This window comes from Salmo salar, chromosome ssa20 (assembly GCF_905237065.1).
Source record: "Salmo salar chromosome ssa20, Ssal_v3.1, whole genome shotgun sequence".
Lineage (NCBI taxonomy): Eukaryota > Metazoa > Chordata > Actinopteri > Salmoniformes > Salmonidae > Salmo > Salmo salar.
Genome location: NC_059461.1, coordinates 48,930,792 through 48,956,607, shown reverse-complemented (window position 1 = coordinate 48,956,607; position 25,816 = coordinate 48,930,792). Strand labels below are relative to the sequence as shown.

Here is a 25,816-nt window from a genome sequence, read left to right as displayed (position 1 = left end):
TGCCAGCCCTGGGCCTGGCCTGGAACCGGGACAGATAAGGGATGTGGATGTGTCGACCGCTATGCTAAAGAATGGCTATGAACATCCACCTTATCTTCTACCCTTAAAAAGGATATGATGTCCTCTGTCACACAGTCATGTAACAGCCATAACAACTCTGAGCAATACGTTATGGAGCAGTAAGAGGGTGGGGGAAGGTAAAGATGGGTCAGTGGTAAAGCTGTGTGTGTGTGTGTGTGTGTGTGTGTAATGCGTTGAGGCCACTATCACCTGTGCTACCTAGATGTACTTATGATTGCTTTAAAACAAAAATCCAGCTGTCCCTGGACTTCATTGACAACATATCAGTGTCCAATCCCTGAGTATCTGTGCTCCGAGATGAAATCCACTAGGTAAAAGAATTATCCATCCCTAAATAGGTAATCATTTGGAAGGTTAAAGTGCATTGAGCAAGCTTCCAGTTACAAATAGATCCTCACATGCCACCACTATTCCCTAAATGTTATTTTTGTGTGTGTGCACAGCTGATTTTGTACGTTTGCCCACTGACAAAGAAATGATCAGTCTATAATTTTAATGGTAGGTTTATTTGAACAGTGAGAGACAAAATAACAAGAACAAAAAATCCAGTAAAAAATCCAGGGGATCAAATACTTTTTCCCCTCACTGTACGTGTGTTAGGGGCAATTCCACGGTTACAGAGTGACGATGACTCACGTTTTCACTTTAGAATGTACGCCAAGCAAAATCCTCTGATTGCAAAGTTTAACAAACCATACACCTATATGCAGACGTCTTCCTTTAACAATTGCCACTGAATATTCTACAAAAACACATTCACTTGAGGAACGGTGCAAATGCAAAGTTTGGTAACAGAATAACAGTAAAATCTCCCTCTGTTTTTTATGTGACCAATATCTACTCCGAATTAAGACAAAGATGTCTGCAGAAAGAATTGGGCATCAGCTACAGTTGAAGTCGGAAGTTTACATACACTTAGGTTGAAGTCATTAAAACTAGTTTTTAAACCACTCCACAAATTTCTTGTTAACCTCTCTTGGGTAGGGGGCAGTATTTTGACGTCCGGATGAAAAGCGTTCCCAAAGTAAACTGCCTGTTACTCAGGCCCAGAAGCTAGGATATGCATATAATTGGTAGATTTGAATAGAAAACACTCTAAAGTTTCTAAAACTGTTACAATTATGTCTGTGAGTATAACAGAACTGATATGGCAGGCGAAACCCCGAGGACAAACCATCCCCCACAAAAAAATTCAGCCTAACTCTATTTTCAACAGCTATCACTTTCATTATAAGGCCAAGACCTCCCAGATTGCAGTTCGTAGGGCTTCCACTAGATGTCAACTGTTTTTATAAAGAGTTTCAGGCTGGTTTTTGGAAAAATGAGCCAGAAATTGTAGTTTTTCTAGGTGGCTCCCATTTTGGCTGTAGTGTTTCCAAGCGCGTGGAAGAGAGCGCATTCTTTGGTATTTTTCTCCAGTAAAGACAATAACGATTCTCCGTCTTAAATTTTATTGTTTATTTACGTATAAAGGTACCTAAGGTTTGATTATAAACATTGTTTGACTTGTTTGGAAAAGTTTATTAGTAACGTTTGGCATTCATTTTGTATGCATTTTGATGGAGGGAAACTGGATGGATTATTGACTGAAGCGCGCCAGCTAAACTGAGTTTTTATGGATATAAAGAAGGACATTATCGAACAAAAGGACCATTTGTGATGTAACTAGGGCCTTATACTTTACATTTTACATTAACGTCATTTAGCAGATGCTCTTATCCAGAGCGACTTACAAATCGGTGCATTCACCTTATGATATCCAGTGGAACAACCACTTTACAATAGTACATCTATATCTTTTTTTGGGGGGGGGGGGGGGGTTAGAAGGATTACTTATGCCTGGTATTCCTTAAAGAAGTGGGGTTTCAGGTGTCTCCGGAAGGTGGTGATTGACTCCGCTGTCCTGGCGTCGTGAGGGAGCTTGTTCCACCATTGGGGTGCCAGAGCAGCGAACAGTTTTGACTGGGCTGAGCGGGAACTGTGCTTCCGCAGAGGTAGGGAGGCGAGCAGGCCAGAGGTGGATGAACGCAGTGCCCTTCTTTGGGCGTAGGGACTGATCAGAGCCTGAAGGTACGGAGGTGCCGTTCCCCTCACAGCTCCGTAGGCAAGCACAATGGTCTTGTAGCAGAGCACCATGGTCTTGTAGTGCCAACAGAAGTGCCAACAGAAGAAGATCATCAAAGGTAAGGCATTTTTTATATCGCTATTTCTGACTTTCGTGTCGCACCTGCCTGGTTGACATATGTTTTTCATGTGTTTGTATGCGGGGCACTGTCCTCAGGTAATCGCATGGTTTGCTTTCGCTGTAAAGCCTTTTTGAAATCTGATACCGCGGCTGGATTAACAAGAAGTTAAGCTTAATTTTGATGTATTACACTTGTGATTTTATGAAAGTTAAATATTTATAATACTGTAGTTTGAATGTTGTGCTCTGCAATTTTACAGGATGTTGGCCAGGTGGGACGCTACCGTCCCACCTGCCCATAAGAAGTTAACAAACTATAGTTTTGGCAAGTCGGTTAGGACATCTACTTTGTGCATTACACAAGTCACAAGTTTCCAACAATTGTTTACAGACAAATTATTTCACTTATAATTCATTGTATCACAATTCCAGTGGGTCAGAAGTGTACATACACTAAGTTGACTGTGCCTTTAAACAGCTTGGAAAATTCCAGAAAATGATGTCATGGCTTCAGAAGCTTATGTTAGGCTAATTGACATCATTTGAGTCAATTGGAGGTGTACCTGTGGATGTATTTCAAGGCCTACCTTCAAACTCAGTGCCTCTTTGCTTAACATCATGGGAAAATCAAAATAAATCAGCCAAGACCTCAGAAAAAGAATTGTAGACCTCCACAAGTCTGGTTCATCCTTGGGAGCAATTTCCAAATGCCTGAAGGTACCACGTTCATCTGTACAATCAATAGTATGCAAGTATAAACACCATGGGACCACGCAGCCATCATACCGCTCAGGAAGGAGACGCGTTCTGTCTCCTAGAGATGAACGTACTTTGGTGTGAAAAGTGCAAATCAATCCCAGAACAACAGCAAACAACCTTGTGAAGATGCTGGAGGAAACAGGTACAAAAGTATCTATACCCACAGTAAAATAAGTCCTATATCGACATAATCTGAAAGGCCGCTCAGCAAGGAAGAAGCCACTGGTCCAAAACCGCTATAAAAAAGCCAGACTACGGTTTGCAACCGCACATAGGGACAAAGATCGTACTTTTTGGAGAAATGTCCTCTGGTCTGATGAAACAAAAATAGAACTGTTTGGCCATAACGACCATCATTATGTTTGGAGGAAAAAGGGGGAGGCTTGCAAGCCGAAGAACACCATCCCAACCGTGAAGCACGGGGGTGGCAGCATCATGTTGTGGGGGTGCTTTGCTGCAGGAGGTACTGGTGCACTTCACAAAATAGATGGTATCACGAGGTAGGAAAATTATGTGGATATATTGAAGCAACATCTCAAGACATCAGTCAGGAAGTTAAAGCTTGGTCGCAAATGGGTCTTCCAAATGGTCTTCCAAATACTTCCAAAGTTGTGGCAAAATGGCTTAAGGACAACAAAGTCAAGGTATTGGAGTCGCCATCACAAAGCCCTGACCTCAATCTTATAGAAAATGTGTGAGCAGAACTGAAAAAGGGTGTGCGAGCCAGGATGCCTACAAACCTGACTCAGTTACACCAGCTCTGTCAGGTGGAATGGGACAAAATTCACCCAACTTATTGTGGGAAGCTTGAAGAAGGCTACCCGAAACATTTGACCCAAGTTAAACAATTTAAAGGCAATGCTACCAAATACTAAATACTAATTAAGTGTATGTAAACTTCTGACCTACTTGGAATGTGATGAAAGAAATAAAAGCTGAAAGAAATCCTTCTCTCTACTATTATTCTGATATTTCACATTCTTAAAATAGAGTGGTGATCCTAACTGACCTAAAACAGGGACTTTTTACTGGGATTAAATGTCAGGAATTGTGAAAAACTGAGTTTAAATGTAATTGGCCAAGGTGTATGTAAACTTCCGACTTCAACTGTATAATGACACCTTGAGTTTGAAATAACCTCTTTTGTTTTAAGAACTACAAGTAGGTAAGTGGATCAACACCAGTAACAGAATGAAGGTAACAGAATGCCATCATGGGTCCTTGATCTGTACTATACAGAAATACATAATTACACTGAACAAAAATATAAACACAACATGTAAAGTGTTGGTGCCACGTTTCATGAACTGAAATAAAAGGTCCCAGAAATGTCCCATATCCACAAAAACTTTATTTCTCCCACAAATTTGTTAACATCACTGTTAGTGAGCATTTCTCCTTTGCAAAGATAACTAATCCACCTGACAGGGAGCATGCAATTGGCATGCTGACTGCAGGAATGTCCACCAGAACGGTTGCCAGAAAACACTGGCAGGCTGGAGAAGTGCCCTCTTCACGGATGCATCCCGGTTTCAACTGTACCGGGCAGATGGCAGACAGCGTGTATGGAGTTGTGTGGGCGAGCGGTTTGCTTATGTCAACTTCGTGAACAGAGTGCCCCAGGGTGGCAGTGGGGTTGTGGTATGGGCAGGCATCAGCTACAGAAAATTAACAAAATTGCATTTTTTCGATGGCAATTTGAATGCACAGAGATACCGTGACGAGATCCTGAGGCCCATTGTCGTGTCCTTCATCCGCCTCCATCACCTCATGTTTCAGCATGATAATGCCATGTCACAAGGATCCATACACAATTCCTGGAAGCTGAAAATGTCCCAGTTCTTCCATGGCCTGCATACAACACCAGACATATCACCCATTGAGCATGTTTAGGATGCTCTGGGTCAACGTGTACGACAGCGTGTTCCAGTTTCCGCCAATATCCAGCAACTTCGCACCTCCATTGAAGAGGAGTGGGACAACATTCCACAGGCCACAATCAACAGCCTGATCAAATCTATGTGAAGGAGATGTCGCGTTGCATGAGGCAAATCGTGACACCAGATACTGACTGGTTTTCTGATCCACGCCCCTACCTTTTTTTAAGGTATCTGTTACCTTATATATATTCCCAGTCATGTGAAATCCATATAGGGCCTAATTTATTTATTTCAATAGACTGATTTCCTTATATAAACTGCGACTCAGTAAAATCTCTGATATTGTTGCAAATTTCATTTATAGTATGAATGTCATTCTTTCATGGTGATGTATCCTGAATAGGTACACAAAAGGTATAAAAATTGAATATCCTGATATATCCTGATGGTATTATTCTACACACTGGCTATAATTCTAATGACCTCCAACCCAAACAAGACCAAATTTGCTTGGTCCAGACCGGACAAAATCTGTACCAATCATAGATGTCTATGTTTCACAAGTTTGGGCATCACAGTATAGCACAAGAGAGTACAGTACAGGAGTAGAGTGCAGTACAGTAGAGCATAGTACATTACAGTAAAGAAAAGTAGAGTACAGTACAATAGCGTTTATTACATTATACTGTACTCTACTCGTGTGCTCTACTATTCTGTACTCTACTGAACTATTCTCTACTTTTCTTGAATGTACTCTACTGTACTATGCTCTACTGCAACTGTGGTTTCTGACTACTACACGCACCCTACGTCCAAACTGCCTCATACCCCAAGGACCCAGCGCCGCACAATGGGGGACAGTGTCTTTTCCTCCCACGCACATAGAACGCCCTTCCAGATAATCTCAGGGCCGTTCGGACTATTTGAGCTTTTAAAGCAGACCACAAAAGAGGAGCTGACACAGATTTAGCACCATCAAATCCTATTAAAGTCACAATATTTAACTTTTTGGGCGACCCGAGCAAATTCACATAGAAATGTCAGTTATAGATCTGTCATTCTCATTGAAAGCAAGTCTAAGAAGCTGTAGATCTGTTCTATGTCGACTATGCTTCCTGTTATTAAGTATAGTTTTTGCGTCTTTTACTTTCGGTTTTGTACACCAGCTTCAAACTGATGAAAATACGATATTATTGGTTATGGAAAATATATAAATGATTCTCTACAATATACTAGGCTATTTTGTCACATACACTGAAATTAGGCTAACTATTAGAATTTTAGCAACCAGGAAATGGCAGAGCGATTTCTGCATAGTGCAGCTTGGGAAGAATATGCCGCTTTTATTTTTGTGACAAGCAAGCACATACTTTACAGTGCATCGGAAAAGTATTCAGAAACCTTGACTTTTTCCACATCTTGTTACATTACAAACTTATACTAAAATATATTAAATACATTTTTTTTATCATCAACCAATCTACACAATAGCCCGTAATGACAAAGCTAAAACCGTTTTTTAGAATTTCTTGGAAATATATTTTAAAAAATAAACAGAAATATCTTTTTACATAAGTATTCAGACCCTTTGCTATGAGACTCAAAATTGTGCTCAGGTGCATCCTGTTTTCATTGATTATCCTTAAGATGTTTCTACAACTTAATTGGAGTCCACCTGTGGTTAATTCAATTGACTGGACATGATGTGGAAAGGCACACACACCTGTTTATAGAAAAGGTCCTAAAGTTGACAGTGCATGCCAGAGCAAAAACCAAGCCATGAGGTCGAAGGAATTGTCCGTAGAGCTCCGAAACAGAATTGTGTCGAGGCACAGATCTGGGGAAGGGTACCGAAAATGTTTTGCAGCATTGAAGGTCCCCAAGAACACAGTGGCCTCCTTAATAAATGGAAGAAGTTTGGAACCACCAAGACTCTTCCTAGAGCTTTTTGGCCACCCGCCCAAACTGTGCAATCGGGGGAGAAGGGCCTTGGTCAGGGAGGTGACCAACAACCCGATGTTCATTCTGACAAAGCGCCAGTGTTCCTCTGTGTTGATAGGAGAACCTTCCAGAAGGACAACCATCTCTGCAGCACTCCACCAATCAGCCCTTTATGGTAGAGTAGCCAGATGGAAGCCACTCCTCAGTAAAAGGCACATGACAGCCCGCTTGAAGTTTGCCAGAAGGCACCTAAAGACTCAGACCATGAGAAACAAGATTCTCTGGTCTGATGAAACCAAGATTGAACTATTTGGCCTGAATGACACGTCGGAGGAAACACGGCACCATCCCTACGGTGAAGCATAGTGGTGGCAGCATCATGCTGTGGGGATGTTCCTCAGCGGCAGGGACTGGGAGGCTAGTCAGGATTGAGGGAAAGATGAACGGAGAAATGTCCTGAGATGAAACTTAATGAAATTCTGCTCCAGAGCACTCAGGACCTCAGACTGGGGCGAAGGTTCACCTACCAACAGGACAACGACACTAAGCACAGAGCAAGACAACGCAGGAGTGGCTTCGGGACAAGTCTCTGAATGTCCTTGAGTGGTCCAGCCAGAGCCCGGACTTGAACCTGATCGAACATCTCTGGAGACCTGAAAATAGTTGTGCAGTGACGCATCCAACCTGACAGAGCTTGAGAGGATCTGCAGAGAAGAATGGGAGAAACTCCCCAAATACAGGTGCCAAGCTTGTAGCGTCATACCCAAGAAGACTTGAGGCTGTAATCATTGCCAAAGGTGCTTCAACAAAGTACTGAGTAAAGGGTCTGAATACTTATGAAAATGTGATATTATACATTTTTTGTTTTTAAGAAATTTACAAAAATGTAAAGAAAAACTGTTTTTGCTTTGTCATTATGGGATATTGTGTGTAGATTGAGGGGAAAAAACAATTTAATCCCTTTTAGAATAAGGCTGTAACGTACCAAAATGTGGAAAATGTCAACGGGTCTGAATACTTTCCGAATGCATTGGAGATACGCTATTTTTCAAGTTTTCATACATTCATGGAATGTTTTGAAATTACGTTGAGTTGGGTATTTGTGAAAATTCCGCAGTTATATGAATAGGGAACCTGCCATGTGTTTGGGCAATTAAGACACTCCGGTAAATAAAAACGTGTCAGTGTTGTCCAGGTCAGGACTCATACAGACTGGTGCGCCATAACCAATCACAGCTAGAGTAGGCCTATCATGCAAATAGGCCATGCCATACAGGCATGTGCCATTCACTTTGCAATTACTGCTGCACTGCAATGGACTGTTTACAGGCAGCAGAACAGCGTGACTTTGTTTAGAAAGCAGTAGCAAAAGTCACAAGAAGAAACCTGAATGTTTTTTTGCGAATATATAAAATACCATGGGAGTCTTACTTCTGGGAAATGTAGTCCAATTGATCAAACAACCAAAAAGGTAGGCTCTCTCTCCCTCAGTTGCCTATGCACAACAACAACGATGATGTTAGCCTCAGCCAGATGAGCAAAAATGTTGCACAGGGGATGGTAGATAAACCCCCCTAAAAACTTTTTCAGCCCGTAGTTGACGGTCAAAATTACACAGTGAAAACAATGGGGAGTAGTAGCATGTTCGGCCTCCTGCAGCCTGCCCCCAATCCCATAATAACCCACAATTAAGTGGGATTTACAGCTTGCCTGCCTGCTCACTTGATCGATGCCAAATACATTTTGATTGACAACTAAGAGAAATGCTTACAGTGGTTCAAGATTGATTAAATGGGTAGTTTAGGGAGTCACATTTCTTGGTAGCTAATCCCAATAACTGTAGCCACCAACGCTGAAAATAAAACGTTGGGGGAAAGGTCTGCCACCCACCCACTTGTCCAGGCGATAACATGACATCCTTCCAGCAGCTAGCTAGCTACAGTACAAGGCTCCGTGTCCGTTTAGGTTCTAGCTAGCTAAATGACTTAGCAAGCTAGCTATATTTTATTTTTATTTAACCTTTATTTAACTAGGCAAGTCAGTTAAGAACAAATTCGTATTTCACAATGACGGCCTATATGGCTTGATAACTAAGTAAGTAGGCCTGCATAAATAGATAAGCTAGGTTAAGACACGTAACGGGACTGCATAGCTAGCTAGATTGTTGTCCTGACCAGTATAAGGTTAATTGGTATTGTAGTTTGGTCAGGACGTGGCAGAGGGTATTCGTTTTATGTGGTTCGGGGTGGTGTGTTTTGTTGAAGGGGCATTTGGTTTAAGTATTCCGGGGTTTTTGGGCACTGTTTGGTTTTCAGGTATTCTATGATTTTGTCTAGTATGTCTGTTTCTATGTTTGGTTAATTGGGGTTGGGACTCTTAGTTGAAGGCAGGTGTTGTCTATCTGCCTTTGATTGAGAGTCCCATATATGAGGGTGTGTTTGTGTTTGTTATTTGTGGGTGATTGTTCTGTGTTGAGCTTTATGCTTTGCCAGACTGTTTGTTGTTCGTTCTAGTTCTTTGTTAATTTGGTGTTCATTTTGTATTTATTAAAAAACAAGATGAGCATACACATACCTGCTGCGTTTTGGTCCTCCATTTCCAACGACAAGCGTGACAGAATCACCCACCAACTATGGACCAAGCAGCAGAAGAAGGAGCAGAGGGACTTCGAGTTGGACTGGCGGGAGAAGTGGACCTGGGAGGAAGTACTGGACGGGGCCGGACCTTGGCACCAGGCTGGGGATTATCGCCGCCCGCAGTGGGAAATTGAGGCAGCCAAGGCAGAGAGGCGGAGGTACGAGGCCAAGTACACGCTGAGGGTGAAGCACGAGAGGCACCCCCAATAAATTATTTTGGGGGGGGCACACGGGTAGTTTGGCTAGGCATAGGAAGAGCCGGAAGCCAGCTACCCGTGGTTATATGGAGGAGCGTATGGGGTGGAGAGCGCCATGTTTCGCTGAGGAGCGCACTCTCACCCATACGCACGCACAGTCCGGTGCGCGTTGTTCCAGCCCCTCGCAGGTGCCGTGCTAGAGCGGGCATCCAGCCTGGTAGGAGGATGCCTGCGCAGCGCATCTGGTCGCCGGTACGCCTCCGAGGACCAGGCTACCCAACTCCCGCTCTACGCACGGCTACCATCAGGCCCCTGCACAGCCCAGTCTGCCCTGTACCAGCACCCCGCTCGTACAGGGCTACTAGTTCCATCCAGCCAAGACGGGTTGTGCAGGAGGTAAGATCAAGACCGACTGTGTGCCTCCATAGCCCTGGGTTTCCAGCTCCTGTCTCTCGTGCGGACCCGGAAGTGCGTCAACCCAGTCCGACTTGTCCTGTTCCCGCTCCCCGCACTAGCCTTCAAGTGCGTAAACCCAGCCACGCCAGTCAACAGTCGTCACCGGAGCTGCCCGCCAGTCAACAGTCGTCACCGGAGCTGCCCGCCAGTCAACAGTCGTCACCGGAGCTGCCCGCCAGTCAACAGTCGTCACCGGAGCTGCCCGCCAGTCAAGTCATCACCGGAGCTGCCCGCCAGTCAACAGTCGTCACCGGAGCTGCCCGCCAGTCAACAGTCGTCACCGGAGCTGCCCGCCAGTCAACAGTCGTCATCAGAGCTGCCCGCCAGTCAACAGTCGTCATCAGAGCTGCCCGCCAGTCAACAGTCGTCATCAGAGCTACCCGCCAGTCAACAGTCGTCATCAGAGCTACCCGCCAGTCAACAGTCGTCATCAGAGCTGCCCGCCAGTCAACAGTCGTCATCAGAGCTGCCCGCCAGTCAACAGTCGTCATCAGAGCTGCCCGCCAGTCAACAGTCGTCATCAGAGCTGCCCGCCAGTCAACAGTCGTCATCAGAGCTGCCCGCCAGTCAACAGTCGTCATCAGAGCTGCCCGCCAGTCAACAGTCGTCATCAGTGCTGCCCGCCAGTCAACAGTCGTCGGAGTTGCCCGCCAGTCAACAGTCGTCGGAGTTGCCCGCCAGTCAACAGTCGTCGGAGTTGCCCGCCAGTCAACAGTCGTCGGAGTTGCCCGCCAGTCAACAGTCGTCGGAGTTGCCCGCCAGTCAACAGTCGTCGGAGTTGCCCGCCAGTCAACAGTCGTCAGAGCTGCCCGCCAGTCAACAGTCGCCAGAGAGGCCAGACTGCGCTGAACTGCCGGAGTGGCCAGACTGCGCTGAACTGCCGGAGTGGCCAGACTGCCCTGAACTGCCGGAGTGGCCAGACTGCCCTGAACTGCCGGAGTGGCCAGACTGCCCTGAACTGCCGGAGTGGCCAGACTGCCCTGAACTGCCGGAGTGGCCAGACTGCCCTGAACTGCCGGAGTGGCCAGACTGCCCCGACTGTCCCGAGTTGCCAGACTGCCCCGACTGTCCCGAGTTGCCAGACTGCCCCGAGTTGCCAGACTGCCCCGACTGTCCCGAGTTGCCAGACTGCCCCGAGTTGCCAGACTGCCCCGACTGTCCCGAGTTGCCAGGCTGCCCCGACAGCCTGGAACGGCCTGAGCCGGAGCCACCTCCAGAGATAGGTGGGTTGGGGAGGGGGGGTGTAGCACAGTGCAGTCGTTGACGGCAGCCACCCTCCCTTTAGTAGGGGGGAATTTTTCTTTTTGGTGTTGCTTGGGGTTATTTTTGTTAAGGTGCTTCCGAGGTTAGGACCTTTAAGGGGGGGGGGGGGGGTACTGTCATGTCCTGACCAGTATAAGGTTAATTGGTATTGTAGTTTGGTCAGGACGTGGCAGAGGGTATTCGTTTTATGTGGTTCGGGGTGGTGTGTTTTGTTGAAGGGGCATTTGGTTTAAGTATTCCGGGGTTTTTGGGCACTGTTTGGTTTTCAGGTATTCTATGATTTTTGTCTAGTATGTCTGTTTCTATGTTTGGTTAATTGGGGTTGGGACTCTCAGTTGAAGGCAGGTGTTGTCTATCTGCCTTTGATTGAGAGTCCCATATATGAGGGTGTGTTTGTGTTTGTTATTTGTGGGTGATTGTTCTGTGTTGAGCTTTATGCTTTGCCAGACTGTTTGTTGTTCGTTCGTTCTAGTTCTTTGTTATTTTGGTGTTCATTTTGTATTTATTAAAAAACAAGATGAGCATACACATACCTGCTGCGTTTTGGTCCTCCATTTCCAACGACAAGCGTGACAATTGTGTAGAGATTCCCAATTACTGCCCTTTCCGTACGTTTTGTCCTCAGATATTGGGTCAGTGAAACTGAAACAGTTCATCCCCTAAAAGGCTGGAGGCAGCAAACAATGTACTGTTCCCTCCTAGACTTTGTTTCTTTCATGATATGGTTAGATATGTTGTTTTTTAAAACTATTTTTCTATTTTATTCACTTAGATTATTCTTTTATTATTATTATGATTTCCCATTGTGGCTAATTCAATTGCTGTCATTCTGTTAATGATTTTTTTGTCATTCTGTTACCGATTTGGTAATAGAGTGATGCATTTGAATCACTTAATTCACAAACAAAATTGTTATCAGTAAAAACACTATAGCTAAATTGGTAGGTCTACCTCATGAAGGAAAGAAATTAAGGGTCAGACACTAGGGCTGGGCGATATGGCCAAAATATCATATCAGAGTATTTAAAAAATATATTTGGATGATATGATGGTATTTTATGTTTTTTAATAATAAAAGTTCTAAATTTGCTTTATGAGTAGTGCGTGACCCTAGGGTGGCAACACATACATTTGAAGTGATTTCAAATGGTTCTTTCTCCACTCTGTTTTAAACTGTTCAATTCAACCAAAATAATTTTCAGCATTCATACATTTCTGCATTTCCTGCACAACATTTGAGGTCATTTCCACACTGCCACATAGGGCTGTGCTAATGCTAATGATAGCTAGCTAGAATTTGTAGCAAGTCCTTGTTGATAATAGCCAGATGGCCACAACTAAATAAATAGCATAGCTATAAACATTATAATTAAATCACAATAGATTTTCTTTTTTAATGATGAAGCAGCTGCTTGTAAACTGAGTGAATTTAAGTAATTTCTTCATCTTGCTAGATAATTAATGCTTTACCAAGCTAGCTAAGTCACAGAGTTTCTAAACCCAGAAGCGTAACACTGCAAGACTTCTGGGAACAATTGCGAAACAGACCAGGCCAGGCCGGGATTTGGGAAGTCAATGAGAGACGTGAAAAATTCTTCCTTAGCTGTTAATTTCCTCGGAATCTAAAGGCAAAATCTAGAGTTGAGCCAATATCTTAAGTAGTTGAACATGTTATGACTCCAACCTCGTGAAAGTGATAAGCAGACACGTTTTCATTAGTCAAAAACTACATTCGATTTGATGGCCAGCACGTGCTCAGTTCGGCGCGAGACGACCGGTAGACCCAATGACATATTTCTGCTCACGAGCTTAGCTAGCCAACGTCACAATGACGTCACCAAGTGTGATCGGGATTTCTATTGGAGAAGCAGTTTCCGCCCATCTCCACATGTACGGTCTTTGAATAAGAGTTGTGTGCCTTGTGCTGCACTTACCAGCCCATCCGTTTCATAGGAAGTGTGTGTGACTGCCTTGCTCAGTTAACAAGCTAACGTTATGACAATATTTCTTAAACTAGGCAATGTTTCTTAAAACTTCCAGAAGGAAAATTATTTCTGCAAAATTAAATGTTGACATTAGTTGGCAGGGTCCTTTACTTCAACATTGTTTTGATGTATTTCTAATACAGTAAGACCTTTTCTAGTTTTTTTTTTTTTTTAAAAGACCCCTTTTCCATCTGTGTGACCAGAAATCAAAGCCTTTGCTTATTCCACATTTTTGGGATGGAAAATGTATCTTTCATTTGACACGCTCCTATAAACGTCACATGTTGGTGCTCATGTGTCCTTTAACGTGGAAATGACCTTAAGACATAAAACATGATTGCACGCTTGGTGTGATAGGAAACCTGTGTGTGCCCATTTCCTCCCCGTCTGCCTGGGCCAATGGGGAGGTGGTAAAGGGAACTCCCCAAAATGGCATCCCACACTAACGCCTTGTGACAAGGTGGTGCCCTTCCACTGTCCAGAGCCACTGCTGACACTAATGTAGCGCCACGATTATCTGAGAAGATGGGGAGTGATGGAGGGAGGGAGACAAATGGGGGGAGAGAGATGGAAAGAAAGCGCTAAGGTCAGAAGAGTGTCTGTTTAAGGCCTCCAGTCGTCTGTGGGCTCTTTTCCCTCCTCTCCCGGCAGCTTATCAGTCTGTGATTAAACCTTTCATCTTTAATTAGAATATGGTGGAAGTGGAACAGTTCTCGCTCGCTCTCCGTGCTGCAGGTATAGGGTTGTACCAGACAGTTAGAATAAAGACTGTACATAGGAGAAACTGGATTCCCACAGATGCCGGGTACAGGTAATACAAACTAAACATCAGTAAAGGTCATGTTCTAGAACGGTTCCCAAATTCAGAAAGCACATAGTACAGTCACCAGGGGAACGGTCCCAAATCTGGGAAATGAAGGCCTCATTCCAGTGTTTTCCCTATATTCATTTAGTAGCGGTGGGATGGTCAAATGTTTTCAGTGTAAACCTAAAAACAACTCAAACCAGATATAAAGTATGTAGAAACGATATTGGAGAAATGTCGTTTTTAAAATAAGATCATCTTTGAGAAGTAACAATCACCAAAATAAAAATATTAGACAGTCAGGGAGAATCACAAATTCAAAAAATGTCATGGCATGATTTTGTTATCATGTTTGAGTCATTCAGATGGCTTATGCTGTCCTCTTATGCTATGGCAAAATGTATAGAATTGCAGGAAATTAGCTATGAAACCGAATTGTTTTCTCTCAGCCCCATGACAAAATGTGTAGAATTGCAGGAAACTAACTATAAAACTGAAATGTTTACGCCCCATTGCAAATTGATGTGTAGAATTGCAGAAATTTGTTTTAAAACAGAAATATTTTGTCTCTGCGGTCAAGGGGAGGGCCTCTAAAATTTTGGTTGGAAACAGCGGAATTGGCCACACCCACTTCCGCGCCTCTCCAACCCCCCCCCACACTAAATTTGCCACCGCGGCTGAAAAAAATCCTAAGGGAAACACTGTATTTAACCCATTGCAGATAATAGGAGAGGAGAGAGCAACTATCCTCAACTCCTCAATTAGGTCCCTACCCTCTGCTGTTGACTCCCCCTCGTCCTACCCTCCTCTCCTGGCCCCCTTAGGTGGGCTTCCTGGAGGAAACCCAGGGGCTCCGTTGCGGAGAATCTCCAGTGAGAGTCGAACAACAACATGACAGACTCACACACAGGAAATAGATGGAGAGGACTGGAGAAATGAAGAAGAAAGAGGGGTAAAACAACACTACAGGGGTCTGTATCTTCAAACACACATACACACCTTTGCAAAGCAAAGTACCATCTTATAGAAAAATATGGACACATTGGCTACATGCAGAAAGATGCATTTATGCACATGCAGGTAGGTAGACACACACGTGTGAACACACAGACACAATCAAACACACAAAAGTGCTCCGGGTTAGCCTGCTAACTCTGTGTGGGTGGAAAGCATCAGAGTTCCTCTGGCTGGGAGCTCTTCCCATGATCTCGCACTCTACTGTGCTTCTGTGGGTCTCTATCCTCTCAGAAACAAAGTGCCCCAGATAAAACAGCTGACTCACTCAGTCGCTCACAAACACAGACAGAGGCTCCTGAGCCCCAATAAGATATACTGGAACTGTACCGATTTACGCTGAGATATACTTTAGGTTGCATTTGCTGTCAATCATTCACTGCTGTAGGCCAAAAAATGCTTCAGAAAAGAGGACGTTAGAGAACTCCCATTGGATGTCTACATCGCTGATCCTGCCCATTAAAGTTCAGAGCCCTCATCTTATTCGCCAGCATTACTCATAGCCACAGCTGAATGTTGCTTAGTAATCCCCTGTGGCAAATAGCCAGACAGCAGGGTTACTGACAGTTGCCATTGATTGCTGATCCCTTAGCACAGAACTGAGGACACATACCAGGAACACAGCCTGAAAGGCCAACTGTGCCTTACATCATTGGAACAGCTCACTAAATGTGCATTTCTCTCTGTCAGTCACTTTTTCCCCCTCGCTCACCATCTCATTCCTTCTTGTTACTCCTTTCGAATTCCCTCTTTCTTGTTATTTTTCCTTGTTTATTAAATCCTGCATTCTCTCTTGCTCCTTCCCTCTCTTGTTTCATCCATCCTTTTTCTCTTGCTCTCGTTTCTAATCGCCTTCATTCCCCTTTCTCCCTCTGCTCCAATTTTATCTTGTCTCGAGGAGCACTGCAGCAAACAGTGGCCCACATCCTGGGCCTTCATCTCCATGGTCACCATTCATCCAAACATCATGGCCCCCTTTTGTCACCCAGGACATGGCGGGCAATTCAAACTGCCCTCACAAAGGCTGTTAACCCCCATTCACACAAGAACTCACCCATACCTTTCACTGGCATGCTCCATTCGCAGTATTTGTAATGTGGGCATATACCATCTTTGCAATTCATGGAGGGATGGGGATTTGTGATCGATAAGAGACCTTGCATACCCTTTATTATTGATTGATGTCCTCTGAAATGTTTTACACACTTATGGGTGGACACAAAGATTTCTAGGAAACATTGGTTATATAGGCTTCTGGAGGACAGGACCAATTATCACTCAACCCCATAAAACCCTGAGGAGATATTGTCCTCTATGCTGCAATGGGATCCGTTTTTCCTCCCCCAACTCTGGCCTTGACCACTCAAAGACAGAGATCAAACTGACTGTGGACCAGCACAAGAACCTGGAGAACCTTTGTAACAAGCTATCATCATCCATGAATCGACAATGATGGAGGGGGAAAAAACGTGGAGAAAACAACCTCTCAACACAAGCACACTTTCTAATGGTGCAGATACAATCGTTCCTTAATGCCGTTCCCCTGCATTATACTCGGGTCTCAAACAAGGCAGTCATTCAGAAGCGAGCCACTGTAATCTGGCCAACAAATTCTAAAGCTGCTGCCTATAATTAGCTCCTTTCTCCATCAAACACAGGCTTCCACTTTCAATCAAACTTTTCAACATCACTTTTCCTAGTAAGACACAGGGCCGATTTAACAGCTCCCGCTCTGTGGCTGGCCGGCAGCAATGTGAAATCTGTGAATGAACAGGTGAAAATCTACTATTTCATTCAGTAGCAAAGTGGTTTGAAGAACTAGAGTCTGTGTCCTCATCATCACTTAATGAGATGTCGCACGGCTACTGTTGGATAGAGTTAAGGGTTTTACAATACATTAAGTGTGTGTATTGATTCTGCTGATAGTGTTCTGCCCACAATTCAGCTAATTAATGTTAGTCTATACCGAAGGCTGGACAATAGATGTTAGACCCCATTGATTGGTCATTGTTAGAACCAACAGGACTGGATGTGCATGGCTGTGAGGGCTAGTAGATGGGGAGATGAGGTTTCAGAACTAGTGGACCTCGTGATTTACAGCATTTATGGTATAGGCCTTAATGGTAATAACTCTCCTGAATCTATTACAGGTGTATTGTGAGGGTCAGGACCTGCTAATAAACAGGACGATGATGAGAGGTGGAGTGGTGCTCTTGTTCCTAGAGAAGTTGAAGACCTCTGATGCTCTTCTCCCCTGAAACATGTGAGGTCTCGCATAAAAAAAATCCCCCCCAAAAAAATCACTGTATCGACCCAAATCAGTATGTCCCGGACTTGGTGTCTATGACATGGCCTGGGCCCTCCGCTGTGTGGATGAGGCGGCAGACCAGGGACTCGCGGCACAACCTGCGGCCCAGGGAGGGGCAAGGGTGAGCGGGTACAGCAGAGCGGAGGGCCTGCTGCTCGAGCAAATGGCACAGCTATTAGTGAGGAATGAGGCTTCCTGGTGAGGTGTGACTGCGCTGCAAAGGGCCCAATCAGGCTGAGACCAGGAGGTCCTGACTGCTAATACATTACCTGGGAGCGGAGAGGCAGGCTAGCTGAGTGACAAACCAAAAGTGTGTTTGTGATCGGTTCAGTGGAAGAGCAACTAACAAAAAGAGTGTTGTTGAATTCACCGGAGTAATATAGCTTGTGACCCTTACTGAGAAGAGTTGATCGATAAATGGATAAAACGTAGAATGTAGGCGGCCTCCCGAGTGGCGCACAATTGGCCTAGTATCGTCCGGGTTAGGGGACGATTTGGCCAGTGGGGCTTTACATGACTCATCGTACTCCAGCGACTCCTTGTGGCGGGCCGGGTGCCTGTGGGCTGACCCCGGTCGCCAGTCGAGTAAGGACTCCCAATCCACGTTAAGCTGGCAGGTGTTAAGGAGCGCGGATAGGTTGGTCATGTTTCGAAGGACGCATGACTCCACCTTCGCCTTTCCCGGGCCCGTTGTGGAGTTGCAGCGATGAGACAAGATCAGAAATTGATGAGAAAAAGCAGGTAAAATACAATACAAAAAATAAATGTTTTATGATAAGGATTTTGTACAATTTAAATACTGGTAAAGTGTTTAGAGTAGTTACATATAGCCGCTCCATGCCATTGGTGGTAATTGCATGAGTCTGATACATGGGTTTGTGCAGTGTCCATTGAGAAAAGTATTTTCTATGAACTTGATTGAGATCAAGAAAATATTCAGTCATCCATTTTCCAATATTGCAGAAAATCATAGACCAACATACCAGAAAATGATTCTACATGTCCACCTTTACTCTATCTGGAACAGGTTTCTTGAATTTGCCTCAAGAGAAAGCAAAATCGACACATACATCTCTGGTATAACCAATGATCTGGTGTGGAGACTCTGCTACAGTGCCTTCAGAAAGTATTCATACACCTCAGCTTTTTCTCACCCATCTACACAAAACGCCCAATAATGAGAAAGTGAAAACATGTTTTTAAGAACTTTTAGCAAATGTATCGAAAATGAAATACACAAATATGTAATTCACATAAGTATTCCCTGAGTCAATACATGTCAGAATCACCGTTGGCAACGATTACGGCTGTGAGTCTTTTTGGGTCAGTCTTTAAGAGCCTTGCACACCGGGATTGTAAAATATTTACCCATTATTCTTTTTGTTTAAATCTTCAAGCTCTGTCAAATTGTTTGTTGATCACTGCTAGGCAACCATTTTCAAGTCTTGCCATAGATGTTCAAGTAGATTTAAGTCTAAACGGTTTCCCTCTAGGATTTTACCAGTGCTCAGCTCTATTCTGTTTATTTTTAATCCTAAAAAACTCCCTAGTCCTTGCCGATGACAAGCATACTCATAACATGACGCAGCCACCACTATGCTTGAAAATATGGCGAGTGGTACTCAGTAAGGGCTCCCGAGTGGCGCAGTGGCCTAAGACACTGCATCTCATTGCTAGAGGCATCACTACAGACCCTGGTTTGATTCCATGCTGTATCACAACTGGCCGTGATTGAGAGTCCCACAATTGGCCCAGTGTTGTCCGGGTTTGGCCGGGGTAGTCCATCATTGCAAAAAAGAATTTGTTCTTAACTGACTTGCCTAGTTACATTTTTTTTAAAGTGTTGTATTGGATTTGCCCCAAACATAACACTTTGTATTCAGGACAAAAAAGTGAATTGCTTTGCCACATTTTTAGTGCCTTGTTGCAAACTGGATGCACGTTTATTCTGTACAGGCTTATCACTATCAATTAGGTTAGTATTGTGGAGTAACTATAATATTGTTGATCCATCCTCAGTGTTCTCCTATCACAGCTACAGGTGAAGTCGGAAGTTTACATTCACCTTAGACAAGTAAATTTAAACTCAGTTTTTCACAATTCCTGAAATTTAATCCCAGTAAAAAGGCGCTGTTTTAGGTCAGTTAGGATCACCACTTTATTTTAAGAATGTGAAATGTCAGAATAATAGTAGAGAATGATTTATTTCAGCTTTTATTTCTTTCATTACATTCCCAGTGGGTCAAAAGTTTACATACACTCAATTAGTAGTTGGTACCATTGCCTTTAAATTGTTTAACTTGGGTCAAACATTTTGAGTAGCCTTCCACAAGCTTCCCACAATAAGTTGGGTGAATTTTTTCCCATTCCTCCTGACAGAGCTGGTGTAACTGAGTCAGGTTTGTAGGCCTCCTTGTTCGCACACGCTTTTTCAGTTCTGCCCACAAATTTTCTATAGGATTGAGGTCAGGGCTTTGTGATGGCCACTCCAATACCTTGACTTTGTTGTCCTTAAGCCATTTTGCCACAACTTTGGAAGTATGCTTGGGATCATTGTCCATTTGGAAGACCCATTTGCGACCAAGCTTTAACTTCCTGATGTCTTGAGATGTTGCACCAGTCCCTCTGCAACAAAGCACCCCCCACAACATGATGCTGCCACCCCCATGCTTCACGGTTGGGATGGTGTTCTTCGGCTTGCAAGCCTCCCTCTTTTTCCTCCAAACATAACAATGGTCATTATGGCCAAACAGTTCTATTTTTGTTTCATCAGACCAGAGGACATTTCTCCAAAAAGTACGATCTTTGTCCCTATGTACAGTTGCAAACCGTAGTCTGGCTTTTTTATGGCGGTTTTGGAGCAGTGGCTTCTTCCTTGCTGACCGGCCTTTCAGGTTATGCAGATATAGGACTCGTTTCACTGTGGATATACTTCTGTACCCGTTTCCTCCAGCATCTTCACAAGGTCCTTTTCTGTTCTTCTGGGATTGATTTGCACTTTTCGCACCAAAGTACGTTCATCTCTAGGAGACAGAACGCGTCTCCTTCCTGAGCGGTATGACGGCTGCGTGGTCCCATGGTGTTTATACTTGCATACTATTGTTTGTACAGATGAACGTGGTACCTTCAGGCATTTGGAAATTGTTCCCAAGGATGAACCAGACTTGTGGAGGTCTACAATTTTTTTCTGAGGTCTTGGCTGATTTATTTTTATTTTCCCATGATGTCAAGCAAAGAGGCACTGAGTTTGAAGGTAGGCCTTGAAATACATCCACAGGTACACATCCAATTGACTCAAATGATGTCAATTAGCCTATCAGAATCTTCTAAAGGCATGACATCATTTTCTGGAATTTTCCAAGCTGTTTAAAGGCACAGTCATCTTAGTGTATGTAAATTCCTGACCCACTGGAATTGTGATACAGTGAATTATAAGTGAAATAATCTGTCTGTAAACAATTGTTGGATAAATGACTTGTGTCATGCACAAAGTAGATGTCCTAACCGACTTGCCAAAACTATAGTTTGTTAACAAGAAATTTGTGGAGTGGTTGAAAAATGTAGTGTATGTAAACTTCCGACTTCAACTGTATTAAACTCTGTATCTGTTTTAAAGTCATCATTGGCATCATGGTGAAATCCCTGAGAGGTTGACTTCCTCTCCAGCAACTGAATTAGAAAGAACACCTGTATCTTTGTAGTGACTGGATGTATTGATACACCATCCAAAGTGCAATTAATAAGTTCACCATGCTCAAAGGGATATTTAATGTCTGCTTTTTTATTTTTACCCATCTACCAATAGGTGCCCTTCTTTGCGAGTCATTGGAAAACCTCCCTGGTCTTTTTGGTTGAATCTGTGTTTGAAATTCACTGCTCGACTGAAGGACCTTGCAGATAATTGTGTGGGGTACAGAGATGGGGTATTTTGTGTAAGCCAGTGACACATTTTTTAATCCAATATAAATTTAGGCTGTAACACAACAAAATGTGGAAAAGTCAAGGGGTGTGAATATTTCCTGAAGGCACTGTACTTCCTCTTTTGACCTTTGTGTAACTTTCTCCTCCTCAAATAAAACCTGAACACCCTCTCTGCTCCTCTCCACACAGAGCGAGGAATGAGAGCTCAATCCCTCCCTCCCTCCCTCCCTCCATCCATTTTTGTATTCAAAGAGACTGAGATTATTTTTGTAATTAAAAGCAATATAACATTTTTTAAACATAAAGCACAGAGCAGAGCAGGCCAAACCCTTCCTGCATTCCTTTCTTAGCAGGCGCTTCATATCACAGACCCTGGGTGGTAGGTCGTCTAGTTAGATCCTACTATCTGCAGAAGCAGGGCTGAGAGACAAGGGAGCCTACTATTTCATTAGTCAAACGGCCTGGAAGCACTAGGAAGGAGAGAGGCTATAGTGTAAGTGTAGGCCAAGGCTGTGTGTGTGGGGTGGGTCATGTTAGGAAAGTCCAGCCTTTGACACCCAAACCAACAACTCCATAATGGTATTGTCATACTTGCTGATTCATCTGAAGCAGCATAATAATGAGATGACTAATAGAGTACTCCAATAGACATAGAATAGCTGTATGAATAGGAATAGGTAGGCTGTAGAGGAGGCTGGTGGGAGGAGCTATAGGAGGACGGGGTCATTGTAATGGCTGGAATGGAATTATTGGAACAAAGTCAAACGTGGTTTCCATATGTTTGATCAATTCCATGTAATTAATTCCAGTCATTACAATGAGCCCTCCTCCTATAGCTCCTCCCACCAGCCTCCACTGATCAGCATATATATATTTTTTAAATAACTCCGCAATGGGCAAACTCACCAAACACGTCATGGTTTGATAAACTTTTGACTGCGTGACCTTAGCTGAGGAACGTGGACTCATTTCAACTCAATTATCCGTGGTCACAAAATTCCTCAAACGCGCAGGCCTGTATAATGTTACATAACCATCTGACTATTCATTAAAACGAAACGAATGAAATCCCCTAATAACAAACACGGCTGAAGAACTACAAAACAGTCAGACTTGACTCAGACCTCTAAAAGGCAAAGAGATTGGTTACAAAACGACAGAAAATCTCTAGGCCCCAATAGCCTACACTTCACCAAAACTCGTAAAACTAGAAGTGTGTCTAAATACAAGACCGTCTCGAACTTGATAACTGGCAGACAGAAATACAACAGTGACAATTTGACAGAGTGGAGAACAGGGACGGCAAGCAAACCGTGGCTGTTTGTCAACATGTCAGAGAACCTTTATAACGTAGAGGAAACCGTCACAAATCCACTGAACTCTACAACATTGAGTGATCTTGGATAGCGTATTCCACGATTCAACGTGCACTGTAACATAGGAGTGGCCACAATGCGGACTTGCAATCTCAGCAAAAGCGTTTCTCGTGTGAGTGCAAACACAAATTAATGCCTTTAAATTAAATGGCAGCGTCATCCTATTTGTGTAGCTACATTACTGGACGCAACATTCGCTTCTGTATGTCACTTAGATACACAATGGTGCAACTCGCGTCACTGAAACAATGATCGATATGGTGCGCAGTCTATATGAACATTCCATTTTGAAGTTCAAAATTCGTGTTCACTGAAAACAGAAACTCAAGAACTCGGGACATGCAACTTCGTAGGATTGGGAATTGTAGCCTAGATTAAAATTAAAATAAAAAAAGGTCATAACATTTCGATGTGTAAGGCTATAAAAACGTCCTCCCGAAACGGTTCAGTTTGTGTAGGAAACAAATGTCAAAACATGTTGACGGATTAAAAACATGCCTTGCACTCCAGCTGTCCCAACTAGTGGGCTACTATGTACCTATTTGCATTAATCTTTGAAACAAGACCGGCATAGAAATAAAATGTCGAAATATCTATAGGATAGTCTAGCCAATAACTTATTACGCAGTAACTAACGAATGCTATGCGTCCAGAGCTATCTTATGACATGGGGCCTTGACTGACCACTAGTCCAAAATTATCCTTGAATAGAGGGGAAATGACAGCAGATTGTTGGGCGATGTAATGTAGCCAACAAAAAGACAGGATTGTATTTGTTATACGTCAAAAAACATTTACACGTTCTCTGCCCATAACATAGGGCTATTACGCATGGCATGGGGACCTTATGTTTCCAAATTGATCCAGACATTTTAGTCCATGAATGCTCCCTTCTGTCCATTCACATGTAATTGTGAACAAATGAAAGAAAAACGATGGAACATAATTGGAACGTAATTGACACAGATAAATCACCCTTTGACAACCATCTATTGCAGAATGACATTCGTTTTATTTGGGCACATGAATTAAGAGGTGATTTTTGGTTTTGTGCAAGAGGGGAAAATCTCCCAGAAGAGCTTGGCCTGGCCTGACAAACCCCATTCCACACAGAAAGATTGCAGACCCGTTTGCTGCACATTTTTTTTTGTCTGAACGAGATTCACTTTTTATTACCCCCACTTCACTCCTACTACCCATTTAACCTTGGGGAATAACTGTTATACGGAACATTGTTTTCATTGCCACACCATCATAATCAGTTTAAGTAAATTGTTTTCATTTTAAACCCGTTTAGCCAAATAAAACATTGGCAAAATGAACTGGTACATACCATAGCATTCCTCCCTCTTCTCTCGTTCACTCCTTTCTCTCCAATGTCCTCCGTCGCAAGTCGCTAAAACAGCACTCCCAACGTCTCGAGAATATAATTAATAAAGAGAGGAAATTCTACTCCTCTAACAGTCACATAAATATTTCCCTTTTTGACACTTGGTATATTTCTTTCCCCTGAAATCAAGTCTCAATTTTCACAAGTAGCGTATTAAGTTTTCGGTACCATCTGCATGTTGAGTTCCTCCTCTTCCCTTTGCACACAACTAAATTATCTAAATTATCTCGAAAAATGCAGTCGAACTTCAGTTTCTTGTCCGCTGAATGTTCGCGTTAGGAAAGAGAGGGCGTTAGAACGGCTTGAGTCGTTGTGTTTGCCTCTTGGTTCACCACGTTGTTTTGACCAATTGTTATTTCCTTTGTTGTGTCCAATATACACGTCTGCCCATACGCGTACACAGAATATGCCGTGTTAGGTGATGCGCAGTACTCATTTAACAATAGCAACCCTATATGTTGTGTTTCCTATGAGTATCACTTCCCAGACTGTCCAAATGTATGACAGTGTCTAAGTGTATTTTTTACAGCTTCCCAATAATGGCGGCCCGGCCCTTCTCCGGAATACAGCCTCTCTCCTCCTCTGTCCTATTCGGAGAATAGAGAGAGAGAGCTGTAGCCTACCACAGCGTAGTCTCGCCCAGCGGCGCTTGGACACAATTACAACACACAGACATTCTGTTTCTAAATAACATAATTGCTTTTATTCTCCTAATAGTTAATGTTATTCATCATACTTCGTTTTATTTTATTTTGCTGTATTAATTATACACTTCAATTTAAAGGGGCAATCTGCAATAGTTTTTGTACCAGTTTTTGGACACAAATTAATGATGCTCCCATGAATTCTTGAAGAATATAGCTTCTAAATGTCTCACGAACTTAGTTTAACTGTCATACCCCATCAGAACGCAACATATAAGCTTGTTTTACTACAATGTTTGTAAACAAAGTAATTGTAAACAAACACTAACTCAAAACATGGTCAAATTACACTGAGCATACAAAACATTAAGAACACCTGCTCTTTCCTTGACATATCCAGGTGAAAGCTATGATCACTTATTGATGTCACTTGTTAAATCCACTTCAATCAGTGTAGATGAAGGGGAGGAGACAGGTTAAAGATGGATATTTACGCCTTGAGACGGTTGAGACTTGGGCCTTCGAACGGGTATGGTAGTAGGTGCCAGGCAAATTGTATTTGTTACATGCGCCAAATACAACAGACCTTACAGTGAAATGCTTACTTACAAGCCCTAACCAACAATGTAGTTTATATATTTTTTTGTTTTTTTAAATACCCCCAAAAAAATAAGAATAAGAAATAATAGCAAAAAATTATTGAAGAGCAGCAGTAAAATAACAATAGTAAGGCTAAATACAGGAGGTACAGGTACAGAGTCAATGTGCGGGGGCACCGGTGTCGAGGTAATTGAGGTAATATCTACATGTAGGTAAAGTCATTAAAGTGACTATGCATAGATAATAACAGAGAGTAGCAGCAGTGTAAAAGAGAGGGGGGGGGCAATGCAAATAGTCTAGGTATCCATTTGATTAGATGTTCAGGTGTCTTATGGCTTGGGGGTAGAAGCTGTTTAGAAGCCTCTTGGACCTAGA

The 25,816-nt window shown here is 43.3% G+C and overlaps 1 protein-coding gene across 1 annotated transcript in view; it reads right to left on the bottom strand.

Moving 5' to 3' along the window:
• Positions 1-24,809, bottom strand: part of LOC123729254 (rho GTPase-activating protein 35) — an 85,216-nt gene extending 60,407 nt beyond the window's left edge. The window contains exon 1 of the mRNA XM_045703542.1: positions 24,141-24,809. The gene's annotated coding sequence lies outside the window, so the exon portion shown is untranslated. The remainder of the gene's footprint in view (positions 1-24,140) is intronic.
• Positions 24,810-25,816: the final 1,007 nt, after the last annotated feature.